General features: G+C 40.9%; 1 non-coding gene and 1 pseudogene across 1 annotated transcript; one reads left to right on the top strand and one right to left on the bottom strand.

Annotated features, from left to right (window-relative positions):
* Positions 1-4786: 4786 nt before the first annotated feature.
* On the bottom strand, positions 4787-4861 carry Trnat-ugu (transfer RNA threonine (anticodon UGU)). The gene has a single exon. It is a non-coding gene; the product is annotated as a tRNA-Thr (tRNA).
* A 12795-nt stretch (positions 4862-17656) lies between these two features.
* On the top strand, positions 17657-17774 carry LOC126211808 (5S ribosomal RNA; annotated as a pseudogene).
* Positions 17775-18222: the final 448 nt, after the last annotated feature.

An 18222-nucleotide genomic window follows, 5' to 3' on the forward strand; every position in this document is an offset into this window, starting at 1 on the left:
GCCCAGAATCTACACTCCACTGCACATTGTAGGGATGCCAGGTGTACGTTCGTTAGACAACTCATAGTTAAATATAAAAGGTAAAGTATGAATCTTTCTGTGTGAAGGGTGATCCAACAAGAAATTGCTAAAAGCAGCCGTTGTACGCTGTGTCTTGAAAATTCTCCAGATAGGAGCCGCCTTGTGGCTAGGCAACTCTTTCGTCATATGTGTTCGGTGTGGTGCAAACATTCAGGGCATACCCGTATACTTTAGATTCGAAGAGACAATTATGAAGTTATTGGCAGTAACTATAATGGCAGACCATATATTGGTTAATTTTTGGTTCGTCGTTCGTCACTTTGTAATCAACCTAAATGTTACTGAGGATAATAAAGTAACAAAATAACTAAACTAAATTTGTGCAGAATGTTTATTTTCCACACCAAACCACAAAAAACAATCGGTCATAGACTTTATTAGTCATGCTTAAGACTAACGATAATATGATAAACTCCACTTCGTGTTCTTGATATGATGAATAAAAAATAATCCTCAAAACATAACCACGTATTCACCGTGTGCTAGAAAAGTGGAGTTATACTCAAAGATCAAAGTATTACTATGCTTGTGATCTTAATACATGATAGATTATGAGGACTCAGTCTATTAGATGCAGCATATAAGGAATGTCCAGTTCTAGACAAACTAAAAGCTATATTGGAAACCACCGTACGCGAATAAGAAATGGAATTTAGAAAAGGGATTTTAACAACTGCTGTCGTACGTGTTACGGCAGATTACTGCTAAAAAAGAGTGTTACAGTGGGACTCATTTAGTATTAATTTGTCTCGAACAAGCAATTTATTACGTTAATTAGGGAAAACCTTTAGCAATTTGTAAAAAAGGGGGAATAATCAAATAATATGCAATAAACTTTACGAAAATTTGTCTGTAGACAATAACTACATCTTGACAACACCTGTCACAACAGAAAAGGAGGACAGAATATATTTCTCATTTCACTCATCTTTCCAGTATTTTTGGAGATTATATGCACATTTCTTTGAACTGCCTTTTACGCACAGATCATACCGTACTGCTAGCAACAAAAAGGTGTCTTAAAGAAGAAAATCGAGTTCTGAAAAGAATTTGTGGAGAATGTGGTCACTGATATAAACTGTTTCTGTTGGAAATATTTCCCAATTACATAAAATGTGAATTATGAAATAATACAGTTATTAAATCAAATTAATTATTTAGGCTGTGGTGTGGCTTACGAAGACAATAGTGATTCACATGAAAACCTGTCAAAACGCGGAGCACAAAAACGAAACAAAGAAACAAATGACCGTGAACCTTTATAAAAAAATAACCATTTCCCCAGCATTACGAAAAGCAAATTATTCAACAGGTTAGAAACCAACATCAGGGACGTCATATCCAAGTTTCAGAGAGCAGACCGAACAGTTGTAATGAAGTTACGTCAGAAAGACCCGAAACATCAAAATTATAAAAGTACAGGGTATTTATAAAAGAAAAAAATATAATTCAGTTAGCAGAAAGAATGGAATTACCACTGTAGTATAGTACAGGAGGACTCTCTCAGTAATGAGGGCACTTGGAAAAATCAAGGAAAAGTAGGCTGTCTCTACAGAAATATTCTATGTAACACCAAATGAAGACAATGAGATCGTGTTGATGCTGATGGAAATAGAGCCAGAGCATCAAGAACGAGGAAAACTTCACTACTGATGCTACTATACGAAATAGTGTAACCGTTTATCGTTAGGTTTCACTGTTGCAAATTTGCCTGAAGTTACAGAATTATATGTATAAAGTTTATAATTTAAAATAGCAATCATTTCATTGAAAGAGCTTATTTAAAACAAACCTATACTGGTTCGGATTTATTGAAAATCCATCTTCAGATGCCTCTTCCAGATTTTCTTGGTTTCCTACTGGGGCCTCTTTTTGTGCTCATTGTTCATTTTATGTAGTAAGATAAATACAAAACGTTCTTCGTTTAAACTTACGAGAAGTGTTAGTTTCCATTTCTTCGACCTTCATGGAAATACACTTGAAATGATTTTATAATTATTAAAACCTTAAATGCGTGGAAAAGTTAAGTGGGGTCTGACTGAATGAGAGGAATTCACCGTATATTTATTTGTGTTACACGTTTTAAAGTGAACACTTTTTCACACTGCACTATGCAACTGCTGTTAAATTCTCTGGAAACTGCTTCAACACCCACTATTCTATGTTCTATGGCAGCATACACGCTCAAAATTTACAAAACGAGAACCAACTTCGCATACGTGACGTAACAAAATTTTCAAAGACATTAAATTATAAACCTGATAACTATAGTACAACCGAGGTTCTCATAATGTTTACTTTCAACAAGAGAGCATGTGTGGACCGGGTTAAGAATGAACCAGAATCGTTCAAGGAAAAATCATTGAATTTTGCGTACTTTGTTTAATGACATTTTGCAGCGCACTTCTTTTTGTTAGGACAGACAAAATGAATTCATTTAGCACGGATAAAGGGATTGCATCTGAACTGTACGTTTAAGAATTACTTCAATACATAAATAAATCATTTATTTGCAGTGGGGTACGTAGTGAAAAGAATTTTTTTGGTTGAAGCAAGCAGCCTGTCAACGCAAATCTTTCGCTCATCAGAATTTATATTACTAACTTCCTGAAGGTCTACGTTCATTTCCTTACATTATGATTGATCTAGAAGAGCAATAAGCCTGCTTCCCGTGAGTTATTTGAAAATTACTGCCCAAGAAAAATATGAATGATTATGTCTAAAGTGCCTTGCGCCTCCCACTCGAACAGAGATGTTTGCGGTACAGTTATAAGTGCAAAAGTGTACACAATGTTGTCGTGTGTACATTATTTAATTTTATCACTTACATGCGGTGTAAAGTACTGTGGATCGAGAATAACAATGTAGCTACTAATAAATTAAACACTCAACGGTATTGTTATGACATCATACACCGAACTCTTAAAAATTACCATGAACGGGTACGGAAGGAACGATAGATACCTTGAGCTCAACAGAGCTGTTTCTGTGTCTACTTTAATGTACAAAAGAGAGGCAGAGACACTGGCATCGAGAGAAGCTAAGAGAACACATATTAGAAACGAATTTCCTATGTTATACAAATGGTTGCACAGCTCTCCGAAGAGAAGATACTGTAAAGAATTTGAGATAAGATACGATTATAGAAAATGTCGAGGAGTCAAGGTGAACGAATACCTGTCATGCACTGGGGTAAAACAGATGTTAAATTAAAGATGGCAGACTCCTGAAGTAGTCTGAATCCGTGCGTCTATCACAGAAAGAAAACCACTGTACCCGCGGACATTATATTTTGATGCAATAGGCACCTTCGGATTCATTGTTTGATGGTTAATACTTCAATGAGTCCTTTAAGCCCTTGTTAAAACTGTTTCTCTGCTTTTTATTAATCTCTGTGATTAGTTATATGCCTTTAATCATTATTCACAACGAAAATTTAAAGCTGTAGTAAACAATCGGTCTTACTTATAGCCTTCGTCGAATTTCTCTTGGATTGTATTTCGCAAGGAATGCAAGAAGCTTTACTTACAATCGTTACCTAATTTGCAAGTAACACGTAAACGTTATGGTTGTGCTGCAAACATATTAAGTTACTGTTAGCTGCCGACATGGCACGCTATAGGCTGCCACAAGTAACTTCCATGGCACTGACGACTGTCTCTAATACACCATGCAAAGAGGTTAAGATCGATTCTCTGGTTAAATCTTTCATATAACATTAAAAACTGCAAATAAGTTTCTGGTTCTTGATAGAGATCTTCTACCACGTATCTTTTGTTTAATAAACGGATTATTTCGTTAGCTATGCTATTTTACATGCCTAAAGCAATCACACAAACTGATCATTCCCATAACGTGCTACTGACGTTTGGTGACCTCGTCCTACCAGCTCTGCAGTCAGCAACAATTTTCATTTCATGTTTAAAGCTGTAACTTTTTTTATTTGTAGAGTGTGTGAATGTCCTTAATTTGTTCTTACAACAAACATTGCAACTAGTTGAACTAGCACACACATTTTCATAAATTCCGTGACAGAAACTCGAAGCACAGCGTGAAGAGGCTGTGGTAGTCGCTTGATGAAGGACCCACAGAGTGGTCCAGAGTGCGTTGTCTATAAAAAAATCAATATTTTTGACTGTATGCGATATTTTTTGTGATAGAATATCGTATTTATTGTAGTGCAAATATAATAAGCCTGTATGCCTGAGTTCAGTTACTACAATTTCTTTCAACAGACATATTTATGGATACTGAGTGCGATGTTCCATGAAAGTATGAAATTTAAGAAACGAGGAACGTAAGACAAAATCACTATGGAACGTATTGCAAGAAGAATTACGAATACAAAACATGCAAATTCAGCACCAGAACTCACGTGTATAACAACACAAAGTATACTAGTAATTAGTACAGAAGTAATACAAGGACCCCGATCAGAAATCGCAGACGTAAGTGAACACGGGGATTTATGCTATATCCAATTTTTATTCTTATAGCGGAGGCAATTAATTAAACTTGCCTGATTACAGTGTGTATTTTACACCACGTGCTTTTTGTGAATCACTTGTTTTCTTTTCTACATGCTTCCAATAGATTCCTGCATCTAGCTGAAGGAAGCTCTTTATCATAGTGAATGATAATTAAATGGACACCCTAGCTGCAACCAGGCGTTGATATACTTCATTGGGGACATGTTGAAAATGTGTGCCCCGACCGGGACTCGAACCCGGGATCTCCTGCTTACATGGCAGACGCTCTGTCCATCTGAGCCACCGCGGGCACAGAGGATAGTGCGTCTGCAGGGACTTATCCCTTGCACGCTCCCCGTGAGATCCACATTCACAACATGTCCACACCACTACATTCGTAGTGCGCCTAATAGATGTTTGCCCATCATACTCACTACTCGTGGCAGATTAATCTACCAAGTCCCGTACGAGTTCGGGCATAGCGTGTGCGTTCGCACAAGAAGGTCAATGGCCGGGAAGCCATATTTTAACTATATATATGACGGTAGTAGATTAATCTGCCACGAGTAGTGAGTATGATGGGCAAACATCTATTAGGCGCACTACGAATGTAGTGGTGTGGACATGTTGTGAATGTGGATCTCACGGGGAGCGTGCAAGGGATAAGTCCCTGCAGACGCACTATCCTCTGTGCCCCCGGTGGCTCAGATGGATAGAGCGTCTGCCATGTAAGCAGGAGATCCCGGGTTGGAGTCCCGGTCGGGGCACACATTTTCAACATGTCCCCAATGAAGTATATCAACGCTTGGTTGCAGCTAGGGTGTCCATTTAATTATCATTCATTTCTAGCAAAGCTGCATGGTCATCCACGGTAACTGTTCTTTCGGGAACAGATACTACCGTCATATATATCTTTATCATAGTGTTAGCATGGCTTCGAGAAGAAAGATAATTTCTGCTTTTTGTAGTAATATCGTACTAGAACGTGTTTAACAAGTGCTAATATACCATACACTATCAAACAATTGATTATTTTCTCATAATAAACCCGTGATAGTGAAGAGAGTATACGAGAGAAAGAAGAGAGTGAAGACGAAAGGGAACAATGAGAAAACGTCCCAGATTACGAAAGCCTGTGCCATCACCAACAGCCAGGATGTTCCCTGATATACATCTACTTGAGATCATGAAAAAAAAAAAAAACCGGAAATGTCGTTTCAGAAGCGGGTTGCCTTGATGTAAGGCTTTCACATTTCTGCAGAGCAAAATAGACCTCTGTCTATTTTCTGATTGTATTTTGAGATGTAATAAGAAAGTAATGCTTTATGATACATAAATATATTTACCTGTATCCGTTGTCAGTTTATAAATAAAATACGTCGAAGCAATCCACGAGAGCATGTTATTACTGGAATAGAAAACGTATTAGAGGCCTGCTGTAGTGAATGCACTGATATTTTGGTGAACCACAACATTTTTTAAAAAATTAGTTTTTTAGCCTCATTTTGTACCAAATCAACGCATTCAGCATCATTACAAAGTTTCCCAATGAGGGTAAACATTGTAAAATAGCCTCCCCGACCAGCCCTGGTTGTAAATATTGTAGTTAATTCAAATTTCTAGGTGAGGTAATAAAGACAGGCGGTGGTGTCACCTGCAACTTTGAGTGAAATTTTTACGTTTCGAGAAATATTTTTTACTTTGTTAGAAAAAATCTTGTGTTTCTGGCCTTGAAGCTTCAAATCTGCGTGAAAGAACACTCTGAAAACTGTCTTGTGACACACTCTTCAATAATTTGGCACAGCTTTTAATCTCTTTACAATTTTCCTCTAAATGAGAAAACAGAAGAATGTGGCTGCTGAGGTTATGTCGTGGAGTTTGAAGATACTATGGGTGTTCAGAAATTTATGAGATACTGAGAACAGCTTCATGTTTCTGTACGCTTTGTCTGTCCACAGTTTTCTGAGCAATTGTGGAAGATTGTGCTCTGATTTGGCTTTTGCTGTTGTAAGGAAAAGAAGTAAATTCACGATGAAATGAGGAGGTATATCGGATTTTAACTGATTGTGACAAATTATTGCACTCAATAGTTTGCCGAAAACTCGACGACAGATGTAGTGTTTATAACATTGCATGAACAGTAAGATTAGTATCAAGTCACAAGTTGAGTACTAGCTTTGTTTGACAATGGATGTCAATTCGGTTGTTCTTATCAAAATGTTGAGTGTTTCAAGAGGCCTTATTAAATGTGAAATTTTCTGATAAAGCTGACGTGCTTGTTATTGCAAGACTCTGTGTAATTTTAATTGTATACGATGTGTTGTCTGCAGTGATTAAGACTTCATAATAAGCCGCTAGTTATTTGTAAGTTTTACCTACGCTTCGTTATTTTATATATGCCACTTAATGATCGGAGAAGACAGGTTTCTACGTGGAAGACGATGGGAAAGGAGGGACTCGACACTGGAAGGCTCACATTTCTGTAGTTTCTGCAGTTTGACTCTCTAGTTGACTGTACATTGCAATTCAAATAATAATATTTTGAAACATCGAGGTCATGACGTCATACGCAAAAGGCTAAAGAACAAGTTAACAAGAATGTATGTCATCTCAAAGTATGATACCGAGGGCTGTCAGAGGACAATGTAGTACAATACTCAGTTATTAAAACGTTATGTATGTGAGATGCTATGTTTATCATTCGTCCTTCGTCTGTTATACAAGAGTAAGTTTGGAATATCAGTTAAGTAAGTGGGGACATGAAAAATTAATTGTATGTAGCTGGCGGAGTCTAGACATTTCATTCCTTTTCGTATCTAAAGCAAGATGAAGCAAGTAATCAACTTTTGTGTGTGTGTGTGTGTGTGTGTGTGTGTGTGTGTGTGTGTGTGTGTGTGTGTGTGTGTGCGCGCGCGTGTGCGTGTGCGTGTGTGTGTCGACGGTTTTTTTCTTAATTTTTCTTAACATACTGGTACAGGAATGATATATTACTACCTGACAAACCCAGCATTATCTGAGCATTTACGAGGGCCGTTCAGAAAGTAACCTCCGGTTGATTTAAAAAAATACACCAAGTTAAATAAAAATATTTTAATATATACATCTTACAACTACATCTTTGCACTATTTTTCTACATAGTCTCCATAGCGATTGAGGCACTTATCGTATCTCTTCACAAGCTTTGAAATTCCTTCTGCATAAAAATCACCCGCTTGTGCCTGGAGCCAGCCTGTGACCGCATCTTTGAGCTCTTCGTCGTCATCAAACCGCTGTGACCCGAGCCATTTCTTCAAATGCATGAAGAGGTGATAATCACTTGGCGCCAGGTCTGGGCTGTAAGGTGGATGGTTGATAACGTCCCACTTGAAGGACTCAAGAAGGGCCGTTGTTCTGCGAGCAGAGTGAGGACGGGCGTTATCGTGCAAAAAAACGATACCGGAAGTCAGCATACCATGGCGTTTGTTCTGTATAGCCCGTCGTAACTTTTTTATTGTTTCACAGTACACGTCTTGATTAATGGTCGTACCACGTTCCATGAATTCAACCAACAACACCCCTTTGGCATCCCAAAACACCGTTGCCATCAGTTTTCTGGCAGAAAAATCTTGCGAGGCTTTTCTTGGTTTGGTAGGCGAATTTGAATGTGCCCACATCTTTGATTGTTCTTTCGTCTCAGGGTTCACGTACTTAATCCAGGTTTCGTCACCGGTCACGATTCTGTTTAACAATGGTTCTCCTTCGTCCTCATAACGTGACAGAAAGTCTAATGCAGAGGCCATTCTTTGAGTTTTGTGGTGGTCGGTAAGAATTTTGGGCACCCATCGTGCACAGAACTTACGGTAACCCAATCTTGCTGTCACTATCTCGTACAAGAGAGTCTTAGAAATCTGTGGAAAACCAGTAGACAACTCCGACATTGAGAAACGTCGATTTTCACGAACCTTTGCATCAACTGTCTGAACGAGTTCGTCACTCACCAATGATGGTCTACCACTCCTCTCTTCATCATGAACGTTTTCTCGTCCACTTTTAAATAAACGTACCCATTCACGGACAACTCCTTCACTCATAACTCTTGGTCCGTACACGGCACAAAGCTCACGATGAATAGCTGCTGCAGAATATCCTTTGGCTGTAAAAAACCTTATGACAGCACGCACTTCACATTTGGCGGGGTTTTCTATTGCAGCACACATTTCAAACTGCCACAAAAACTAAACTAGCGCAGGTACGACGTTCACTCGACCACGGCTTGATGCCGACTGACCTGTTGAGTGCGTGAACGCACAGATGGCGTCACTACTCCCCCCACAACCCGCTCTGTGACCAATCGGAGGTTACTTTCTGAACCGCCCTCGTATTTTGAAAATTTCCTATTAGAAAGAAAACCAAAAAATGAACTGCGTTTGTAGTGTAATATCGAAAAAATTTCATTTGCATGTATTCATGAAAACATCTTTGAAATTATGAATCAGTTCCTGTGAGCTAGGAGCAGCTGCTTCGCGTGCCTACAACGAGATTTTGTAAACGTCTCTATGGCAACACCTCTACATAGCTCTATAGACGTTTGCGCTTCGCAGTTGAAAACTGTCTAAACTGCTGCCAGGTGTCAGGGATTTACTTAGCTTGAATCGATTGTAGGGGTGTCTTAGCAGTAAAGAATAAATGTATTACAACTTCATGCGTGAAGCGGCATTTTTTCACGCGTATCAGCCGACATAACACACACTGTGTTAAAAGCTACGGCTACCACCAATCTTTCTTTTGAAGCACAGCATCTGCTCTGTTCCTTTTCGGTCAGCCTGTGCAAACACATCACTATGTCACTTGCAAAGAGAACAGTCAAGTTTGCATTCTCTGTGTTTCAGTACATTGTTTAAATTGAAAGTAACATATCAAGTTCAAATGGTTCAAATGGCTCTGAGCACTGTGGGACGTAACTTCTGAGGTCATCAGTCCCCTAGAACTTAGAATTACTTAAACCTAACTAACCTAAGGACATCACACACATCCATGCCCGAGGCAGGATTCGAACCTGCGACCGTAGCGGTCGCGCAGTTCCAGACTGAAGCGCTTAGAACCGCTCGGCCACTCGGGCCGGCAACATATCAAGTATTTTATGAATGTTATATGGAGGGCAGAAGATATTGTTGAAATATATGTGTGTATAATTGCTGATGCTTGCCTATTTATGTCAGTATTAAGGCAAATATGTGTAGTACATCAGAAAGCAAGGTGCCAAAACGACGTTTTGTCCGGCGGCAGGAGACGGTACACGCAGATCGACAGTAGCAGCGCATTTCAACAAAATTTGTACTGCCATTGATGGCATATACAAACACGTCTTTCATTGTATAAAGACAATAAATCACAGGCTGATTCTTCACTTTTGTAAACGTTTAACGTTTGTCGACGGAGTGCGCTAGTGAGACAGGATACCAGGCAATTTTGAGAAAGAGGGAGATACTAAAACTTATGCAAAATAATAAGTAAGTTTAAATTGGGACAGGTCCTTTACGATTTGAATGCTAATTCAATGCAGTATTTTATCCCTATGTCGGTCATGGAATACGTCAGAATGTAAGGGTCATGTAAAAGTGCGCGTGTTAGAAAAGGAATATCCAATAGTGATTGGCTGAGTTCTTGGCTGAACTTCCTTAACTGAGTGTTGTGAGAAGTATTAAAATGCGGAAAACTACTCCTAAAATTAATGAGCGAAATTTCACTTTTGTTGACAAATCATAGTAGGTAAATGGGTTAGTGCTTTTTCTAGTTACTGTGTTATATTATCAACTGTTTCCATGAAATCTTAAACTAGTAAGAGCGCTAAATCATGAGTGGTTGCGTTAAGTGCGTTTTTTAGGTGCACAAGAAGAGTATTCACTTCATTGTTTTGTCTCACTGTTCGAATTTCTACATAATTACTAAAGCCACTTCTTTGCCTATTGGGTATTTATCTACGAGAAACAGCGCCATTTTAAATTTTATTCGTTGGACTGGGTTATGGCAACAGTTACAACCGCTAGGCCTACTTCGTTTACTCACAGGAGCAAACACGGTTGGCAGTTTGTAAACAGCTCGAGATTTGAGTTTTATCAGTCAGAGCTGATATAGATATCATCTCGCAGAAGTTGTTATAACGGCTATATAGTTACACAAATAACTATTACAATCGGTAACAAAGACACAAAGACCCGTGCTACAGCGGGTTAGTATGGTGTTTATATGTGGCGGTTTATTTACGATTTAAATGTGATACTTCCGGAAAAGATAAAAAGCTGATCTCAGTCAGGAAGCGATTCTCAATGGGTCCGTAAAAGTAGCAAGATTGCAAAATAGAGGAAGGATCTGATCGGTTCAGTTTGCAACTGATTCCGAAGTATCTCAGATTTGAGGCAAAATAGTGAGTTAAAAGAGAAAGGAAGGATTTTCTATTCATTTTCTGTTTGGTGTGATAAATGTAGATTTCTCGACTTCTAGATAAAATGTAAGATAGTGCAGAGGAGTAGGAAAACCAATCCTGTAGTGTTAGAATACGGTATTAGTGTTGTGCTACTTGACACAGAACGTCAATAAAATATTTAAGCATCATTTTTCGATATGGAACGAGCACGTAGGGCGATATTAGGGAAGGCGAACGGTCGACCACGGTTTATGAGAGGAATTTTAGGACGGTGTAGCTCATCTATAAAAGGACACCGCATACAGAACAGTCTTGAGTATTACTCCAGTGTTTGGAATCCCAACCAGTTCAGGTTAAAGGAAGACATAGAAGCAATTCAGAAGCGGGGTACTAGAATTGTTACTGGTGGGTTTCATCAAGACATGAGTATTATAGAGGTGCTTCTTGAACTCAAAATTGGAATCCCTGCATGGGAAACAACACTCTTTTCGTGATACTCTATCGAGAAAAATTAGAAAACCAAAAATTTCAGCTGATTGCAGAACGATTCTAATGCAACCGACAGGAAGTTAAACCCTCACCTTCCTTCCTTCTGATTCTACTGCCACCAAAGGACATTTCGCCCAAGAAACGCGGAGATGAATCAGAGAGATTGAGGTTCACACGGAGTCATATAGGCGGTCGTTTTTCCCGCACTACATTTGCAAGTCTAACAGGGAAGCAAGTGACTAGTAATGTACCAGGTTACGAGGTACCCTCCACCATGCACCGTATGGTGATCTGTGGAGTAAGTACATAGACGAGGATGCACATTTGAATAGCTGTCATTCAGTCGTAGAAAAAAATCGCGGTGAGACTTTAAAACGCCAAATATAGAATCGAGATCTAGACACAGCCAATCACGACACGGATGTTTTAGGTCAGCATACCAGATCACAAGTGCTGGGAGGCCTAACTTTTGACTTGGCCAGATAATAAATAGCAATGATTCACTGTGAACGGAAGGCCAGTCGCTAATATCTTGGGATACAGGCAAACATTTGGCGTGCAATGAAGGTCGGTATGCCTGTGGAAGCCTGTGCGAGCCCTGATTTCTGTTATTTTATCCTGATGATCATTTCTCCCTATGTAGGTGGGTGACAACAAAATATTTTAGCAATCAGAGGAGAAAATTGTTGATTGAAATTTCATGAGAAGATCCCGTCGCAACGAAAAACGCCTTTGTTTTAACGATTGTCGTTCAGATTCATGTATCATGTCTGCGGCACTATCTCCCCCCACTTCGCGACAGTACAAAACGAGATGCTCTTGCTTGAACTTTTTCGATGTCATCCGTCAGTCCCACCTGATGCAGATCCCAGATCGCTCAGCAGTGGTCCAGGATAGGGCCGACAAGCATGGTGTAAGCGGTCTCTTTAGAAGACCTGTTGCACCTTCTAAGTATTCTGTCAATGAATCGCAGTCTTTGATTTGCTCCACCCACAACATTATCTATGTGATCATTCCAGTTTAGGTTATTTGTAATTGTAATGCCTAAGTATTTAGTTGAATTTACAGCCTTCAGGTTTTTGACTTACCGTGTAATCGAAATTTAGCGGATTTCTTCTAGTACTCATGTGTATAGCTTCACACTTTTCTTTATTCACGGTCAATCGCTACTTTTCAAACCATACAGATATCTTATCTAAATAATTTTGCAATTCATTTTGGTCAACTGATGTCTTTACAAGACGCTAAATGACAGCATCATCTGCAAACAATCTAAGAGGGCTACTCAGATTGTCTCCTAGTGTACGTCGTTAATATAGATCAGGAACAATAGAGGGACTATAACCTTTCCGTGGCGAACGGCGGATATTACTTCTGTTTTACTCGATGACTTTCCGTCTATTACTACGAACTGTGACCTCTCTGTCAGGAAATCACGAACCCAGTCGCACAACTGAGGCGATATTCCATAGGCACGCATTTTAGTTAGAAGACGCTTGTGAGGAACGGTGTCAAAAGCCTTCTGAAAATCTAAAAATATGGAATAAACTTGACGCCTCCTGCCGATAGCATCCATTACTTCATGAGTATAAAGAGCTAGGTGTGTTTTACAAGAACGATATTTTCTGAATCCGTGCTGACTATACGTCAATAAATCGTTTTCTCAGAGGTAATTCATAATGTTCGAAAACTGTATATGTTCCAAAATCCTGCTACAAATCGACGTTAGTGACATGGGCCTGTAATACAGCGGATTACTCCTACTTCCCTTTTTGGTTATTGCTGTGACCTGAGCAGTTTTCCAGGCTTTAGGTACGGATCTTTCTATGAGCAAGCGGTTGTGTATAACTGTTAAATATAGAGCTATTGTATCAATATACTCTGAAAGGAACTTAACTGGTATAAAATCTGGACCGGAGGCCTTGCCTTTATTAAGTGATTTAAGCTGCTTTGCTACAACGAGGATATTTAATTCTATGTTTGGCAGTTGTTCTTGATTGGAATTCAGGAATATTTACTTCGTCTTCTTTGGTGAAGGAGTTTCAGAAATCTGTGTTTAATGACTGCTTTAGTAGCACTGTCAACAGTGACTTCACTGTTGTTATTGCGCAATGAAGGTATTGATTGCGTCTTGCCACTGGTGTGCTTCATTTATGACCAGAATCTCTCTGGGTTTTCTACCAGATTCATAGATAGAGTTTCGTTGTGGAAATTATTAAAAGTCGCATTGAAGCACGCGCTATATTTCGAACTTCTGCAAAACTTTCCCAATCTTGGGGATTTTGCGTTGTTTTGAATTTGGCATGCTGTTTTTCGTTGCTTCTGCAACAGAGATGTGATCCGTTTTGTGTACCATGGGATATCAGTACCATCACTTATTGATTTATGTGGTATGTGTCTCTCAATTGCCGTCGACACTATGTCTTTGAAATCATTCCACATCTTTTCTACAATTACCCGATCAGATTGGAAGGATTGGAGACAGTCTCTTAAAAAGGCGTTAAGAGCATTTTCATCAGCCTTTTTAAGTAGAGGTACTTTGCGTTTCTTTTTGATGGTTGTGTGTGTTACGCTACTCAGCCTAGCAGCAACTGCCATGTGGTCGCTAATTCCTGTATTCGTCATGATACTCCCCGTTTGTCCAGGATTATTTGTTGCTCACTGATCAAGTATGCACTAGCAACCATTTACTCTTCGAGTGGGCTCATGAATTAATTGTTCAAAATAATTTTCTGAGAAAGCATTCAGTACAATTTCGAATGACTTTCGAATGACGTTTTATGCCTCCCGCCGGCTTTAAACGTATAATTTTGCAGCATATTGAGGGTAGGTTGAAGGCACTAGCTCCTATAATTGTATGAATGTGGTACCTACGTGAAATGAGACTCAAAGTTTCTTTGAATTGGTGAGCAACTATATCTTCTGAGTCGGGAGGGTCGGTAAAACGATCCGATTAATAGTTTAGTCCGATTTTCAAGCATAACCTCCTCCCATACTACACTCCTGGAAATGGAAAAAAGAACACATTGTCTCTGCCTCGTGATGGCTGGGTGTTGTGTGCTGTCCTTAGGTTAGTTAGGTTTAAGTAGTTCTAAGTTCTAGGGGACTTATGACCACAGCAGTTGAGTCCCATAGTGCTCAGAGCCATTTGAAGCCAACACATTGACACCGGTGTGTCAGACCCACCATACTTGCTCCGGACACTGCGAGAGGGCTGTACAAGCAATGATCACACGTACGGCACAGCGGACACACCAGGAACCGCGGTGTTGGCCGTCGAATGGCGCTAGCTGCGCAGCATTTGTGCACCGCCGCCGTCAGAGTCAGCCAGTTTGTCGTGGCATACGGAGCTCCATCGCAGTCTTTAACACTGGTAGCATGCCGCGACAGCGTGGACGTGAACCGTATGTGCAGTTGACGGACTTTGAGCGAGGGCGTATAGTGGGCATGCGGGAGGCCGGGTGGACGTACCGCCGAATTGCTCAACACGTGGGGCGTGAGGTCTCCACAGTACATCGATGTTGTCGCCAGTGGTCGGCGGAAGGTGCACGTGCCCGTCGACCTGGGACCGGACCGCAGCGACGCACGGATGCACGCCAAGACCGTAGGATCCTACGCAGTGCCGTAGGGGACCGCACCGCCACTTCCCAGCAAATTAGGGACACTGTTGCTCCTGGGGTATCGGCGAGGACCATTCGCAACCGTCTCCATGAAGCTGGGCTACGGTCCCGCACACCGTTAGGCCGTCTTCCGCTCAGGCCCCAACATCGTGCAGCCCGCCTCCAGTGGTGTCGCGACAGGCGTGAATGGAGGGACGAATGGAGACGTGTCGTCTTCAGCGATGAGAGTCGCTTCTGCCTTGGTGCCAATGATGGTCGTATGCGTGTTTGGCACCGTGCAGGTGAGCGCCACAATCAGGACTGCATACGACCGAGGCACACAGGGCCAACACCCGGCATCATGGTGTGGGGAGCGATCTCCTACACTGGCCGTACACCACTGGTGATCGTCGAGGGGCACTGAATAGTGCACGGTACATCCAAACCGTCATGGAACCCATCGTTCTACCATTCCTAGACCGGCAAGGGAACTTACTGTTCCAACAGGACAATGCACGTCCGCATGTATCCCGTGCCACCCAACGTGTAAGTCAACTACCCTGGCCAGCAAGATCTCCCGATCTGTCCCCCATTGAGCATGTTTGGGACTGGATGAAGCGTCGTCTCACGCGGTCTGCACGTCCAGCACGAACGCTGGTCCAACTGAGGCGCCAGGTGGAAATGGCATGGCAAGCCGTTCCACAGGACTACATCCAGCATCTCTACGATCGTCTCCATGGGAGAATAGCAGCCTGCATTGCTGCGAAAGGTGGATATACACTGTACTAGTGCCGACATTGTGCATGCTCTGTTGCCTGTGTCTATGTGCCTATGGTTCTGTCAGTGTGATCATGTGATGTATCTGACCCCAGGAATGTGTCAATAAAGTTTCCCCTTCCTGGGACAATGAATTCACGGTGTTCTGATTTCAATTTCGAGGAGTGTATTTCGCAGGAACTATCTACTTCAATTTCACTGCAGGTAAATTACTTCTGACAACAATAAATACTCCACCAGCAATTGTATTTAATGTATTCTTTCTGAACTGAATCATTAGTATAACAGGTGAATCTTTCTTAGATTAAATTACTTGTTGGGTAATCTGTTACGGCAATGATGCAGTATCTCGCAAAATGCGGAACAGTGGAATATTATGGAACTAAGGAACACAGTAAATGGCCGTGTCTGCTTTCACAGACTAGGTCACAAGAAAATTGTCAGCACTATGTAAGCAGAGGAATGTGCATATTCAACTCAGTGGGCTATTAAGAGCCTACTTCTGCTGAAAAATTGACGATTTGTCGTTCACATCAAACATACAAGTCTTAGGATCTAGGCTGTAGTTCGATATTTTAATGAAATTAGTTTATCCAGAGTGGAAATTTTAATAAAAACCTCTTTCATAAATGAAATAAAGTTTTGTAAAAAAACCGTAGTGTTTTTTTAAAATTTGTTATTCAGTAGTAAGAAACTAATCTGTTTTGTAACAGCGTACATTGAATAAAAATTTTTTTTTAAATTATTATGCTGGTAGCAGGAAAAATTTCACAAGTGGAATTAGGTTTCTGATGTAATCAACGGGATTAGAGTGGCAAGAGGAGTAGGGTTAATGAGGTACAGTTTCCGATGCTGATCACCAGGCTATGCTCCAATATACTGGGTTAAATCTCACACCTCTTCACGGAGTACATCTAGTTATAAACATCGCAAACAACTTCCACTAGGGTCTTTCCTCAAAACAGTGACATTAAGTACCTGCCTGTTGCGATTAAGTATAAAACAAAAGGGTTCACTCAGAAGATGCGACTGGGGCCGCCTCTGGAAAACATTCATCAGAAGGTAAGAAGCAAAGGCACGCCACAGGGTAATGTATCGCTTAATCGCTTCGTTTCTTGAGACTGCAGCGACGTTAGTAGATACAGAGAAAGTCAAAATTATACAGACGGTGGACGATTCTGAAATAAATGTGAGACAAGAAACCAATGATGGAAATTAATATCTCAAGCAGTACTAAGATCTGAATGCGCAGTGTGTGTGTGGCATGTGTGTGTAAGCAGCTTATATGTCATAAGACAACAACCTGCCGTATTTACGTTAGTGACGCTTTCTTGTAAAACTACACAACCATCGTTAGTGTTTCCATTGAACAGTTTACAGGTTTGCAGACCTTGACTGGTTTTCAGATACGGAGTTTTACTCACTACATGAACTTTCAAAACTACATTTAACTTATGATGGAACAAGATGTACACCTACAGTGTCCATGGTGTCGTTGGTGTGTGAAACACCAGTAGCAGTCGAAGAGGATCTGTTGGCAAGATCCTTGGTGCTTGCCTCAGTTCACTATTTGTAACAGGGGTGTTTGAGAGAGTGGCGCAAAATTTTATGCGCCATTGCAGTGGTGGTATTGAGATTATCGCACATTTGAAAAGAAACTCCATGAGCCGTCAATGTAACTGAAAGCCGCTTATAAGGAAATATTTAAATATGGATTCAGCTTGAGATACTCTAATAGCTTTCATTACTTCGCATGAATCAACTTTCAGCTGCATTTTACAAGAATTTGTCACCAACAGAATTTCCTTAATTTTGAGCCAAGTTTGGTAGACGCTTGGGCAACGGCCTTGCCGCAGTGGATACACCGGTTCCCGTCAGATCACCGAAGTTAAGCGCTGTCGGGCGTAGCCGGCGCTTGGATGGGTGACCGTCTGGGCCGCCATGCGCTGTTGCCATTTTTCGGGGTACACTAAGCCTCGTGATGCCAATTGAGGCGCTACTCGAGCGAATAGTAGCGGCTCCGGTCAAAGAAAACCGTTATAACGACCGGGAGAGCGGTGTGCTGACCACACGCCCCTCCTATCCGCTCCTCAGCTGAGGATGACACGGCGGTCGGAGGGTCTCGATGGGCCACTTGTGGCCTGAAGACGGAGTGCTTTTTGATAGACGCTTACATAGAAGTAGAGGAATGGAGACTGTCGCTTAGGAAGGCGTCAAATGAATTTCTATCTTCTTTTTTAAACACATATATTTTGCATATTTTGCTGGAATTAGATATTACAGTATTCATCTCGTTACAACGGTCTTGTCGTCATCTCTCCATTCGTTTTGCGGCTGCCTTGCATTGGTTGTTGCTAAGAGGTCTCGTATGTTGCTGCAACCATTTACACCCTATGTGAGCTT

Source organism: Schistocerca nitens, chromosome 1, assembly GCF_023898315.1.
Source record: "Schistocerca nitens isolate TAMUIC-IGC-003100 chromosome 1, iqSchNite1.1, whole genome shotgun sequence".
NCBI classification, from domain to species: domain Eukaryota; kingdom Metazoa; phylum Arthropoda; class Insecta; order Orthoptera; family Acrididae; genus Schistocerca; species Schistocerca nitens.